Source organism: Zonotrichia albicollis, chromosome Z (genome assembly GCF_047830755.1).
Source record: "Zonotrichia albicollis isolate bZonAlb1 chromosome Z, bZonAlb1.hap1, whole genome shotgun sequence".
NCBI classification, from domain to species: Eukaryota; Metazoa; Chordata; class Aves; order Passeriformes; family Passerellidae; genus Zonotrichia; species Zonotrichia albicollis.
The window spans coordinates 48,604,820-48,619,682 of record NC_133860.1 but is presented as its reverse complement, the minus strand read 5'-3'; the positions used below and the strand labels follow the sequence as shown (position 1 = coordinate 48,619,682).

The window sequence follows — 14,863 nt, the reverse complement described above, 5'->3', positions numbered from 1 at the left end:
CTACAAGCTTCTGGTATCTTTCTTTTCTTGCATACTTATTTTCATTCAGTTCATACTTTCACCCATTGGCTTGCCAAAATATTATTTTCAATAATGGATTATTCAGATACTTTTTTTTGGTTCTGAATATTCATAACACTCTTATAAAAGGTGAAATTGCTTTTTAATGTAAGGAACCACCCCTAGCTACTGCCTCTGCCCTGTTTTATTACACCAGGTAAGAATGGAAGTACATGTTGCTTAACTAATAATGGATTAGCAAGAGATGACCTTGGTCTGTTCATGAAATGCTTAGACAGCTGAAAGGAGACAAAATATCACAGAGCAGAAGGAAAGATGAAGCTACTTACTTATGATTTCTCAAATAAATACTATTATATAAAAACTATTTTGTGTTCTGAATAATAGAAAGCCAGTTTGTAAAGGCTAGTAAACATAACTAATTTTTTCTTACAATTGGTTCCTAATAACTGCACCTCTCTTATACTTCATGTCCAGATTTTTCAAAAATTAAACATTGTTACAGTAAACTATTTACTAAGTCTTCAAAATCAAACCTATGGCAGCAGCCATTTTCATGGCAAAAAGCTTTATTAGATAGTTATCTATTCTGAGCTTGGCCTCAGGATGGAAAACTAACAAACTAGTTTCTAATTACCTAAATGAGCTGGCTCCTTGGGAAACATTTTCAATAATGCATGACTTAAACACCACACTGTTCTGTTTATCCTTTACAAAAGGTATCTGTTCCTTGCCATTATGTCTATTCCATGGTTTGGAAAACATCATATAATAGTACTTAAAGGATTGAATAGTATTTAAAAGACTGGTAACTCCAAGCCTGTCCAAGACAAATTCCTCATGAAAGAGGGGACAGAGAGAAGGAATAGCTGTGCTCCACATTTATTGAAAAGAATAACCTGTTGCTCTAGAAACTTTCTTCTTGATACTGTTTTCTTTTCATATTGCTACCCCGTTGTTATTAGCTGTCATTATGAAGTAGATAATTATTTAACTAGGAAGTTTCCTACAACCACAGAATCAGTGCCATTATGCCAACTCATAGGCTTTGTAAGATTCTCTCTTGTACAAAAAATCCCCATGCTAATGGAGAGGAAAGAGGCATTTTCTTTGAAGCTTAAACCAACTGTTTCTGCAAAGGCCCATGGCCACATTTAAGTCTGAGATTATTTTTTGGATGGGGAATAAATACAATTGATCAAGAATAATTGCATTTGTTAAGTGACTTTCATTTTCAACTATAAATAAAGAACACCTGCAAGACAGTTTTTTTTTAAGCTTGGGAAGCATTAGAACTTTCCACCAAAGCACAGAATAAGAACAATGTAACTTTAAAGACCAGCTACAGTGAATTTAAAATATTCACATTAAGTAGTAGATGAAAGTGTAGTAGAAAAAAACTCTTCTTCTTTTTAATACAAATAATTGATGAAATAATTTTAAATAGTGAATGAAGTAATTTCATATTGGTGAACAAATATAAAACCTGACTTCTCAAATAAGCTAAAGAAAATGAAAAATTGACTTATTTCAAATTGTCTATAGATAGAACCTTACACTGTACTAAAAGCCAACACACTCAAGCTTATAGAATGAATTTTCTGGAGAGCTCTATCCACCATGAGAATTTTAAAAATATTTTTTAAATGTTATGTGACAGTTTAGAAAAACCTTCACTTAAGAAAAGTTTCACGCTCGACATTCTCATTTTTTTTACTTCAAGTCTTGTTAATGGGACAAAGTAGATAAGCATTTGCTGTCATTTGGTGGTGTTTAGTTTTGTCAAGATTTAGTTCTGATTTAATTAAGTTTTTCGAGGCACATGAAAATAGAAAAATTAATTATTCCCCTAAATATTGTTCATTCTTCTTAAATGAAGCATTACTTCCCAAAACACAACTGGATTAAAAATCCAGTGTTCTTTATATTTGTGTTTTAATTATAGAGAGTTTACATGAATTTCCAAACTCACTTCATATCACATATGAGCTTCCAGATACATTCCAAATTTTTCTGCCAATACAAAAAATGTAGCATTTACAAAGCTTCCAAGGGAGACAGGTAATAATTTTTATGAAAGTAGGTTTGAAAAATAATTGCGTGCAAAAATGAATCACTTTCAGAGTCTTTCTGTGATCTCCACTATCTTAAGAATTCCCGGACTCAGCCTAATGCATGAAGGGCCAAATAATATCTTTGCCACCATACAGGTTTTAGGAGCTTTTTCTGTGTATAAACTTTTCACTTACAGTTGGTCCTGAGTGCGATTCTTAGCTTTCTCACCATTTGGTAGTGACAGCTTTAGCATTAAAACTATATATTTGTCACCTCTCTATTGCCATTTTCCTTTTAGGAAAGAAAAACTAAACGGTGTACTGAGCTTGCAAAACAAAATACTATGCATTGTCTCTCAGCCTTCTAGGACAGAGCATTGTTTGTGCTACTTTTGACACAGGTTCCCCTGAGTTAAAATTCTAGCCGACTACAGCTGTAGTGTCTATAATGCTGTGCTTCTGTCTGCCACTAAAGCATGCATCCTGTACAGATGGAGGTATGCTGATCGTGATTTGGCTGTATGGCTGGCCAGAATAGAAGGAAGGGCATTTTGTGTTTTTTATCCAAATAATCAGAAGAATGAATGCAAAGGTCTTGTCAAGGTAATAATTCATTAGTATGAATAGCAAGCAGTACTCTTAAAAGAAACAAGTAAAAAACCCACAGAACATCCCAAACCCTGAATGTAGAAATTCAATGTTACAGCTATATGAGCTGTACGTATATAAGTTATATATAGGCTTACAGCTTACACTTTGAGTAAATTTATTGTACCCACAATAGGAATTGAATGTCGTGGACTAAAACATTATATAGTCCACTTGAAATATGACAAGGAAAAAAAACATTAGCCTAATTATTTCAGCTCCTAATGACTGAATGAGTGGCAAGTTGTGAAGAACTTCGTACAGCCAGGATCCAATAGACATTGAAACATGACTTAGAGTCTTTCAGGAGTGCCCATGCACATTGTCAAGACCACAATTCTGTAGCAGCCCCTCACACTGTAACACAAACCTCACACATTTAGATCAGCTCTGAGGAGAAATTAATCTTTTGCTGAACTTGTGCTAAGTGGGACTAGTGAGTCCTGTGGTTTGTGCAAAATAAGAGTGCTGACTTCCTCTCAGTTTCAAAGGTGTGCAGAAAATAGCAAAGCCAACAGAATGCATCCATTGCCCTGCTTTCCTCATTTTCATATGCCTTACATTGCTAATGCTTAGTGTGCTGGCTTTAACTGTTCAGTGCTCTCTGGCACAGTCAACTTTTCACTGGTTCAGTGAATTGTTCCAGAGAAAATACACACACTATTACACTCAAGCACAGAGAGATGAGCAATAATGAAATGTTAATCTGCAGCAGCCATAGTGTACTGATTATTGACATAAATAGCAGTTCAAGAAAGTGTTTTTGTTTTTTTTTTATGACGACTAAGCAATAATTAATCTAATATGTTTAGCCATCTCTTGGTAGGAAAATAATGTAATAGGGTAGCACTGAAAAGAAGAAAAAATGTACATGTGCATATATTATAGGTACAGAAGGAATCTGCTGAGAATATGGGCAAATGAAAAATACCACTTCTCCATAAGGGAGCTGTGAGCTACAAATAAAGTGACAGAATTAATATAAGTTGTCTTCATTTATTCCAAAATATTCACATGTTAGAGCTATATTAGGAAATATTTTGTGCTTAGTGAGGTCTGATATAATGTTCATTCTGTTTAATTTCCATTCATAGATGGTACTCTCAAGGCAACCATCATTAGCCTTTGAAATATATAGCATTAAAATTTCTTAAATGCACTCATGTTTTTTTTTATTTGAATTACCAAACAACACCAAATTTGATGTATGAAACAGATAAGAAAATATGCTGGTAAATTTAGAATATGGTTATCTGAAGTTTTGGGGATGGAATTAAAGAGATTTCAGGATTTAAACACAAATATCCAAGATTAAAAATATATATCTTTTAATCTCAATTTCTTGATAGAAATTTATATTACATGTCTACTTAATTCCTTTGTCATGCTATATGTGAAAAAAGGGGTGGGATTCTTCTGCATCTCCAGAACACATTGGTGAACAGAATAAATTTATAAAAACCTTAACATCACTTATGCAACTGTGATCTTTTGGCAGCATGTGTTTGATTTCCCTTTCCTGGGTGCTACTTTCATTGCACCCAGGCTCTGGGTGTACTGGCTGCAGACTTCTTAGCACTCTTTAACACGCAAAAAAAAGCAAAGATGAAACTGAGACAGTGGAAAACTCAAGGAAGTTTGGAAGTCTGTTTTTTGATCCTGAAAACATACTAATAAAATATGATCAAATATTCTGATGGGATAAGTATTGTATTCTCATTTTAAGTAATTTTTAATTCCTGATGCCAGTTAATTATTACAGCAATAAACTGTTTTAGCAAATTTTAACAGAATATCTAATCCTCAAGAACTGAAAATCATAGCTCTACAGAAGCCATAAAATAAATATGTATTTTCCCCTACAGTTTAGTTACTGTCTCTCCATTTCTGTAATTCTATTAACTTCTTTCTTTTAGTTTAGGATTCATATTTGTCTTCTGACAAAACTTTTAATTATGAATGTCCTGGATTTTTTTCTCCTTCCTTTCACATAACACAAGCCAGCTTGTGTAGCTCTCCAGAGACTGCTGCAAAATTGTATTTACAGACAAGATACCATTTTTGACTAAGTGATATCTCACATAGCCATATGATTTTGAATTTCCTTTGCTTTGTAGGAAAGCAAGTCAACATTTTTCAAGCACCAAGAGTTCACTTTTCTTAAATACTTTAATATGAATCTACTTTTAAAAATAACATTATGCAGACATAATATAGATAAAATTTTAGCATTTCAATACATTGACATATATAAAATGTTTTAATTGTTAATATTATTAAATAAAATAACATAGAAGGGGATGTTTAAGAGTTACAGTCATTAGGAAAATTAATATCTACAGTAGTTAAGTAATGAAAGACAAGTGGGAAGCTTCAAAAATTACTTAAGGAATTCTACATTGAAAAATGGTTGAAATATTTCATTTCCTCACAGACTGAGCTTGAAGTCATATACTATATACTATACATACTATACTATATAATGATTAGGATACAGTTATCTAAAGTTTTGCTGGAAACAGCTGTCATAATGGATAATCAGATGGTTTGGGATTGCATGTGCGTGAGTATTTTGGTATTACATAGGAAAACCCTTATATAAAAGGAAGCCCTTATATTTGTCTCCTTTTTTGTTAATTCAAAATACTCTTTAGTCAGTACTTCCGTCTTTGGGACAGAGCTATTTCAGTTAAGCAAACAAATTCAAGTTTTCAGTGAGAGTGCAGGATGCTTCTGCATCTTACAATGGACCTTATTGTTTTTTCAGAAGTGGTAACCAAAAACTTAGTTTAAGGGTGTTGCTTCTGATGGACGGATTTTAAATCATTGAGCATTGTGATAAACAATCAGGGGATAAAGGGAATTTTTCCTTCTCATTTGTTTCTCAAATCTGTGGGGTTTTTTAAATTTACTTCGTTGGTAATTCATAATGCATGGAAAAAACACTTTTTTATTTTTCTTTTTTTTTAAATTAGTTTTTAAGGTAATAGTTGAAGTAAAAAGCTTCAACTATTTAGATTGGTCCCTTTTTTATGTTACTTGAAAGTTGATGGTTGATGGTGGAAGGGTTTTTTTGCATGCAGTATGGGCTCACGTAAGAAATAGTCACTCTTTCACAACTAGGTTACAAGTTTGTCATGAAGTTCAACTTCTGTTCATCAGAAGCCAGACAAGGAATTAAAAGTGTACCTCTGTGAATGTGTACTTTTAAAATGTAGTTCCTTGATTGATAACAGCAGAATCAAGTTGCCAAAATTGCACATTATAGGTACAGTGCAGTTGCTGAAAGTATTGGGATGAATTCCCATCAAAGGCCAGGTCTCTGGATGTTCATGGTAAATGCTGTGTGTGCTCTGATGCTTAAGGAACTCTATTAAAAATTCATGAATAGGTGATATTAGTTCATTCCACATCCAAAGGTTTACAGAGCCTCCTGAAGACCCAGACAAATTGTCTTTCTTCTTTCCCTACAGACACTCTCTGTTCTCACGCCTTAAAATAAAGCTTTTTAGAGGCAGAGGGAAAAGCCTTCAATTTAAATGCAGCAAGCTTTCCCTTGCTTGAGGCAATCACAATGTGCTAGAGAGGATACTTCTTCCTTTTACAGTGGTCTGCTTTTACACAAATTGACCCACATACGAAAATCTAAAATTGTCACATAGGTTTGCTGAGCCACTGTCTATTTTCAGGGTAAGGAGGAAATTAGGCTCACTCCCATATTTTATCCAGAAGAAAAAGAAAATAGAAAACAACTGACTTTTAGATAACTTCTTCATATTCTTCAGGTAGCCTGCATCATGAGAGGACTCAGGATATAGTGGTCATCTCATGTTCATGCAAATTTGGAGGCTACTGTCACAGGAAGAAATAAGGCTAAACAAGGAGTTTTTCACTGGAAATCACAAACTTATATTGTGTATAGTCAGGGAGCAGAACTCAGTGGAAAAAAAAAATGCCTTTAAGTGTAAAAATTTCCTCTCGGTAAGTAATCACTAAGTAAAATGAATGTCCCTTGCTTGGATTCCGAAACTTTGAATGATCAGATTTTTTTCCCCTTTCTCATAGGAGAAGGTAGTCAGATGACCTGTTTTGTCCAGTCCCTACTTAAATACAAAAACTGATATGTCCCTCTTTTTGTCTGTCCATTAAGCCAGTGGATGACAAATTTCATTGTCATGTGACATTTTTCTATGTTTACCAACCAGCAGTTTGAGACATCTAATAAAGTTATTTATTCTATTTTCAAGATACAATTGATAGATAATACTTTTGTCATGGCATCTTTGATGTGCACATGTATCAGCACCATAAATTTTCTAAACTTACTGTCTTTTTCCCTTGTGGTCAGAACAAAATAACAAAGGACCCAAAGATGAAGAGGTAAAACTTCATCTGGGAAAGTTGTGCATCTAATCTAACAGTTAAGTTTGAAAAATTAAAGATGACAAACCTTAAGGAAATGCATACTTCGTTGTTTGACTTCATTTTCTCTGCTTTTTTTTCAATGCTGTCATAGGGAAAAGCTCGATTGGGCTCAGGCTACTTCTCTGGAAGAATAAGAACAGTCTCTGCCAATCTATGAATTTGTACAACATGATGTAAGAAAACTTCAAAAGGAGTTCTGGTTGATGGCACTTTTAGAACCACCAAGGCTGTGGAGGAAAACCGTTTTCTGGAAAGAGCACTCCCAGAGCTACTTGCAAAATCATTAAGTGCTTAGATCATAGAATAGTTCTTAAACTCCATCACATGTTTTTCCCTCCATTTTTGTTTCTTAATTGTTAATCTCCTGAACCTTTGAGGTAAGCATATATGTTTCTCTAGTCTTCCTCTTTTATATTTAATCTTTTGCACTTCTGGAGCATCTGACCCATAAAAGACCTAAGTCATAAATACAGCCATTTCTATTTTATTGTGACCTCACTTTTTAAAAATATATCTGAGAATGTTTCTGTGGTTAATACTCAACTCTTTTCCTATGCTTATGCTTTATTTCACAGTAGTCATGATATCCCCTACAATAGAAGAGAACTTTCCCAAAGGCTTTCTGAAGCTTCTGAGAACCTCTGCTATAAATTATGGTTGTATTCTCCACAGAAGGCTGAGAACCATTTTGTGCAAATAATGGCACAGAAGCTCTTGCATTTCTGCAGAGTTGCTGAAGGCTTCTTCCCCCTCCCCAGTTTGTCTACTGCTGTCATTCTAAAATCAACGGAGGTACCAGCTGCACATCATATCTGCATGTCATATCCCCCTTGTTCCCTGTATCAGTCCTGCTTTCTGGAGCATGTTAAATTTTCTAGTTTTGCCTAAGTTTTTGAAGGACTTGTTGAGTCTTGTCAGAGGGCTCCAGTATCTTACAGCTGCAAAAAAATCCATTTCTAATTATTTGGTAGCTGAGAAGTTTTCTGTTAGAAATTGAAATTAATCAACAGCAGTTTTCAGTTTTATGGTACATATCCCAAATATGGAAAAGAGAATACTGCGTTGTCACAAAAAGTGTCACTAATCACAATCACTTTACATCAATATTTACCTGTAAGTGTTTTAACAACATACAACTGAGGAATACACTTTCTTTTTGGTACAATTCTTTTGTTTCCTCATCCTTATAGCTTGTCACTGTGTTTCCAAACAGAGCAGAAAGTTCATAAATATGGTTGAATATTTGGTAATTTTCAATGCTAGTGGAATAATTTTTTCTTCTTCCCTCTTTCTTACCTCCGAGCCTTCACTCTCACTGCTGATGGTGCAGGTCTTTGTTTTTCCTTCTTTTTTCTTTATGTGCAAAGATAACCATTGTAGAATTTTAACACTGGAATCCTAGGTTATGACAGCTTTAGGGAGATTTCTAGGAACTCATAAAAATACAGCAACTGTATTTTTTTAATGATTCCTGATATTTAGTTTACTCATCTGGTCGGATTGTTGGTCAGTTTTTCTGTTGGTCAGTTTTTTTTTAACCTTTGTTGCACATGCACACAAGAAAATTTCAGATTGGGTTTCATAGAAAAGGGAGACAATCAATGAAATTTGTTTTTTCATTAAAAATTTTGGATAAGTTTCTTGGAATTCAGAGAGCTCCTGGTCAATATCCATGAAGGAAAAAAAAATCCAGTTTCTTGCAACACACAGATTTTGTGTTTTCCTTTACATAATCTGCATTCATGACCCTGCTGGGAAGAAATAAGAAGTGGCTAGCCAGATAAATAAATATGGGGAAGTGTTACTCCAAAGACTTTCTTTTGATGATATAATTGATTTGATGCATTTCTTATTGTAAGAGTTATCCAAGATCTGTAACACATGCCTCTAGTACAGCAGTTTGTTTTAGAGGCTTGAGTATTATTCATAGAAATGAATTCTCCAAAACAAGTTTTATGTCAGAAACATTCCATTAGAAGTGACATTTGTGCAGAGAAACTTAGATTTTTCTTGTTCTAAGACCTCACTTTGAAAAGTTTCTGCTTGCCAAAATGATAATAGAACTTGGAGTTCAAAGTGCTTTTGACTGTGTGCCAGGTATTTTGAGATACCTGCAGATAACACATCGTTGCCTGACAAATTATTTCCACTAACTTCTTTGGAGCAGTCCACCAGTTTGTCTGTTAAGCTCCTAGTTATTGGGAGGTCTCTTGAAGATCTTAAGTGTAAGACATCATCCACAAAGACATCTGTGTATGATTACTGGGTATTTTTTCACTTCTCAACCTTTCCTGTTAAGTGCTTCTCTTTGGAAATGGAGGAATTCTCCAACTTATGGAGCAGTAGTCTCATTTATTACTCTTAAGTTAACATGTAATCACTGCTTCTCATTCACCACTCTGGCTCTATTAAGTGCTACCAAGAAGCATTTGACTTCTTCCTAGAATGCATTATGTACCACGAGTCTAGTGAGGGAACAGGTTTAGGGGAAAAAAATAATAGCTGCGCAAAAACCTCCTAACTATAGATTGAAGTGTAGCTTTTTGTTCTGAAAGAAATGTTGGAAGATTCATTCTTATCATAGAAAGTATTGTTTCCTCTCCTGACATTACAAATTTCATAATAAAGGTTCTATTAATCATCCTTGTTGAAAAAGAAATGACCAGAATATTCCACAACTTATTTTCTTAAAACGATCTACAGTCTGGTGTTTCCTTGTAGGGAGTGTTGGAAAATATTTGAAGGAATCACGATCAAAGTATCATGAAGCAGGTATTTAATCCTGTAATTTCATGTTCAATAGTGAGTGCCATCCATTTGATGAAAGACACCAGAGCTTGGATTTTTTTATGATATTGTTTTTTTAGTAAAGGTGTCCTGATGGTATTTTTTGTTGTTGTTGTTTTTGTTTGGGGTTTTTTGTTTGGTTGGTTGGTCTTGGTTTTGTTTTTTTGTTATTTTTTGATAACCTAAATTGCAGAGTCCATTTTCTTCCTTACTTTTCCTAAAAAAAGGCACCAAAAACATTTGCTTTGTGGAAAGTGGACCATGTACATCTAGGACGAGGAAGTTACAAAATATAGGGCTTTCCAAGAGTAGATAACTCTCCCAATTATTTACATTTACATTACAGTTTGTGCAAGAACCTTCTTGCACTGAATTTATCACTCTGCAGTTTTCAAGTTCACAATTTAATAAGATTACTGTCATTTGTGAAATGTCTTTGTTTTACATTATTCCTTTCTGTTAGAGAGAGTAGTAGGAATAGCAGGAATTTTAAATTTGCTACTGTCTAAGAAACAGGGTCTCAAAGGGCAGTTTTGAGTTTCATGTAAATGTGGAAAGATTTGTTATCATACCAATTCCTACAGGATTTTTAGACCATCTGAAGATGACACCAAACCCTTGTAGACTCTGCAGAAGAGATTCATTCTGGAGTTAGCTGAGCATCAGAGATTGCTAGATTCCAATGAATGATAAGGTATATTTATGCTGTAACTGTATTTTCCTACCCAAAAATGAGAAGGAATGGCAGGAAATTGAAAGATGAGAGAATTGAATTGTAGGGAAATGAGAAGGGATTGGACAGACATTGTGTGCCATCAATGTATGTGTGTCCTAAGCATCCAGCCATGGTAGAATAGTTATTCAAAGATTATTCTAGTCCAAGAAGAGGTAAAAAATATTCTGAATTTCAACTGGAAACCTCTTTTCTGAAGACGGCTGGTTGATATTTTCTAGCATAAGCATTTCACATAGATTGTATTCTTAACCACAGGTTTTTATCAAAACCATTTTTGTACTATTTTTCAGAATAAACATACTTTCTTCTATGACGTGTACCTTTGCAAGAGTTATACAAACTGAAGCAAATTGTTGGGCTTTATGTACCCACATAGCAGATTTCCCTACAGCATAGATTACTTGAAAATATCAAACCTGTTTTCCTTTATTTCATGGCTGCCAGATGGGTTATGGCCAAATTTGCAGATGCGTTCCTTGTCTTCATGAAACTCAGTAGACTATGCACAAACTACTGAAAAAGTAATCTTTAATCCTACAGTGAAAGCTGGTGTCAGCACTTCCATTGGTTTAGCACAGTGTATGTTTGTTCTCTAAGATTAAATCCTGTGGTTTATTTATTCTCATGAATAGTGTCCCCTGGGAACTGAGGACCAACAAGATCCCCACGGTTATCTAATCCAGGTATAGGGATGTTTTCTTTCCTGATCCTGGTTTCTAATGCAAATCCATAGCAGCGCATTCTGGAAATCTCCACAAAGACACGGGGTAAATAATAAAATTAATAAATAAATAAACCTCCAGTGTTCATTTTCTTTCTATTTGAGAAGAAAAAAGAACAAATAAATACAGAACAGATGTTAGCCACACTACTTAATATGCTACAAGAAGGCACGCTGATGTTTCAGTAATTGCAGACAGAGCTGAACCTAATGGAATGAAGCAGACATTCAGCAGTAATGTGCAGCCTCCACAGAAATAAACCTGTGATGTAGACAGAAATATTAGACAAAGTTAGTCTAAATACCACATTTTAGTTATTAAAATTATTTTAACCAATGTATTAATGTACTAGAACTTTTTTACATCTCAGGTTTTGCACTCTCAGAACCATAATTATATTTAATTATAAACATAATGAAAAAATTCTCACAGACCGATCCAGACAGTCTTACCATGCAGTATATCTATACGGTAGTTTGAAAGAATGTATCAGGCACTAACTTGAGCCAGTTGGGAAAAGGCAGCCTTTTTTTTATTGAAGCTAGTAGATCATCAAGTTATTCATCTTATCCATAGTGTCCTTTCTTGCCTTTAGGTCTCAAGAAAATGTAAATCAAAAGCTTTTTGAGTTATGGTTCCTGATGATTCACAAGGTAATCTTGCAAACACAGCAAGGAAATATACGATTTGCAAATTGCTTAAATGACATCTTTGCTATTACCTTAAATTATTGTTGCAGTAAATCCTGTTTAACAATATTTCAGCTTGATAATATTTTAAAACTGTACCTTTATCAAGATAAATACTCTACTTTTTATTTGCTTACGTGTTTTTTTTTAACTTTATGCCTACTTACGGACAGAATATTTTATCTCAAAATCACCTATGGTTCATTTCTTTGTGCCAGAATCTATGTGTATTTAAACTAATTCTAAATCCTTAGCTAATACAAATTTTTATCCAGAATTACACTAGGATTTCCCTGAAAATTAACATTTTCAAATTGCTAAAGCTTCAGGTTCAGAATAACTTTGGATTAAGCATAATGTTTGCCTAGGCTTCTTAAGAGTATTGCATTCCCTTCAGCTTCCTAAAAGCAAATAGCAATTCATTAATTATTTCAGCCCTTAGACATATACTGTAAAGTAACAGCTTCTGGTTTGTATGGAAAGTACTTAAGACATCCAATTAATCGTCCCATGTTATATTTAGCTTGGCAAAAAAAGCAGTCTAACTTTATAAAGACATGCTTCCATTTCCTATATTAAATCTAAGACACCTGTAAGGTATTGAGGTTATAAAAGGCTAAAACTAACCTTAAGCATCTCTAGATCTGCCTAAATCACAGTAACTTTAAAAAACCATGTTTACTGAGGCAGCTGCTTTCAAGTAATTATTACTTATTTGGTGACATTGTTTTTTGGTTTTTGTCCAGGGAGCCATCAGAAACTGCAATGGCAGGGAAAGTACTTGTAAGACCAGAATGTGCTTCCAATGGATAGATGTCTTTCAAATAACAGGAATTTTATTATTTTCATAGATTCTAGTAATTTATATATTTGGTACATGTAATATATATTTAATATGACATATGCTTTTTAACTTTTATTATATTTCTGCTTTCATTATAATTTACATAAGAATAATGCCTCAAGTATTATTCATCCCACAAGAAAAGGCTTACTCCTCAGAAATTGCCTGCATGTTGGAGGCACCATTTTATGCCATTCTTTGTGTCCCTTGAATTATAAAATCTTCTGCAGAGAAATATAAATACAATAGAATATATTATTTCTGAATAAAAAAGAAAAATCACCGAAGATTTTATTAATGTGAAGGTTGCTTGTGTTTGGGTTTTTTCTATTTTTGTGTACATGTGTAATTCTTATCTGAAGGCTGCTTTTTAAAAGCAATTCAACATTTAATCAGCAATTTTGGAAAATAAATCCATTAGACCTTGCAAACTTAATGAGCTATACATGTTTAAAACTACAGACCCTATGTTACGAATTCCATATATAAAAATTTCTAATGGGATCCCATTTATTATTATCCCATTATAATCTCCCAGTATTCGAGGATTATAACCTGCATACTGGACTGAGACTGCCCCTCAACATTCTAGATATAAGATATGGATTTCTTAGGTTTGTGAGTTATTTTCCAGAAGAAAATCAGAAAAAAGACCAGGACACAATAAAAGCTCACATAAAAAAATGAAACTGTTAAAGACTAGCTATGTCTTCCTTTAAAAATTTCAGGGTATTTTTAATGAGGCAAAAGGAAAATAAAAAAAATTAAAATAACATAAGGAAAATCCCCTGAAAAAGTTCATTGTGATATATTAATGAAATAGGCACATTTAAAAGAAATTTTTGTTCAAGTTTAAATAAAAATAAGCAATAAAAAATAAATAAAACCCAAGCAAAACAAAAAGCAAAAAACCAAAGCAAAAACCAAACCAAAATAAGAAAAAATAGAGTATTTTGTAGGCTTTTTGTGTGTGTGTGAACATTTCTAAGAAGATTTGCTTCTAACACAAATCCTAATGAGAAATATTTTACAGTTGAAAACATCTCTTACATCAAATTTTGAAAAATAATGTGCTGCTGTAGAAATCTGCTTTTGCATGGGCAAAGTGATCCTCTTTTGCCAAGATACCTGGATAGCTCCTTTAAAAATGCGTTGAATGACATTAAAGACTTTCAGGACTCATCAACAGGTCATCCTGGGAAGGTGCTACTCTGAAACAGTTATTTTCCATGAAATCAGTTTTCTGTGTTGTTATTGGGAAAAGGGCATGTGAATTTACCCTAGGACTTAAATTATATAATGACTATAATTTACTCTTCTTGTCAATGCTTTAATTGACAATTAAGGCCTTTAATTAATCAGAAGTATAGTTATGAAGGGCATGAAATGTTTTGAAGCTGATGGTTGTAAAAGAATAGTCTTGAAATCCCAGATTATGAGCACCATTCTATCCAGTAACTAAGTAGGAGAAAGGTATTTTAATGAAAGCAAGATAAGGGATTTCTAAGTTCCTTTCCATTATGACCCTTCTCTCTCCCAAGTGTTCAAAGTATCATACTTATTTTACTGAACCTATTTGTTCTTCCTGTACTTTTCTGTTTTTTTTTGTATTTAACACAGCATAAGACTGATCTTTCTCTTAAAATTTTAAACTTAATTAAAATCTGCGGAGGAAGATTGTTCTCTAAGGGTCTCCCATGTGAAAATGAAAAGTTAAAGGGTCATGGCCAGATATTGCCAACCAATTTAAAGAAGTGAAATTGCTGAAAAGGCCAGGAAAATGAAAATTCCTTCCATTGAGCCACCAATGTAAATATTTGGAATGTACTAATGTTTATGTGACATTTCTAACCATAGCTATAATGTTTACTAGTACCAGGTCTACTCTTTTTTTTATATCTCCATGAATATTCCATGTGAGATCTATGCTCTGATAT

The 14,863-nt window shown here is 33.6% G+C and overlaps 1 long non-coding RNA gene across 1 annotated transcript in view; it reads left to right on the top strand.

The window, feature by feature from the left end:
• LOC113459422 (uncharacterized) overlaps positions 1-14,863 on the top strand; it is a 240,022-nt gene that overhangs the window by 125,775 nt on the left and 99,384 nt on the right. The window contains exons 4-6 of the long non-coding RNA XR_012578180.1: positions 7,240-7,525; positions 7,724-7,940; positions 11,989-12,046. This is a non-coding gene — a long non-coding RNA (uncharacterized LOC113459422). The remainder of the gene's footprint in view (positions 1-7,239; positions 7,526-7,723; positions 7,941-11,988; positions 12,047-14,863) is intronic.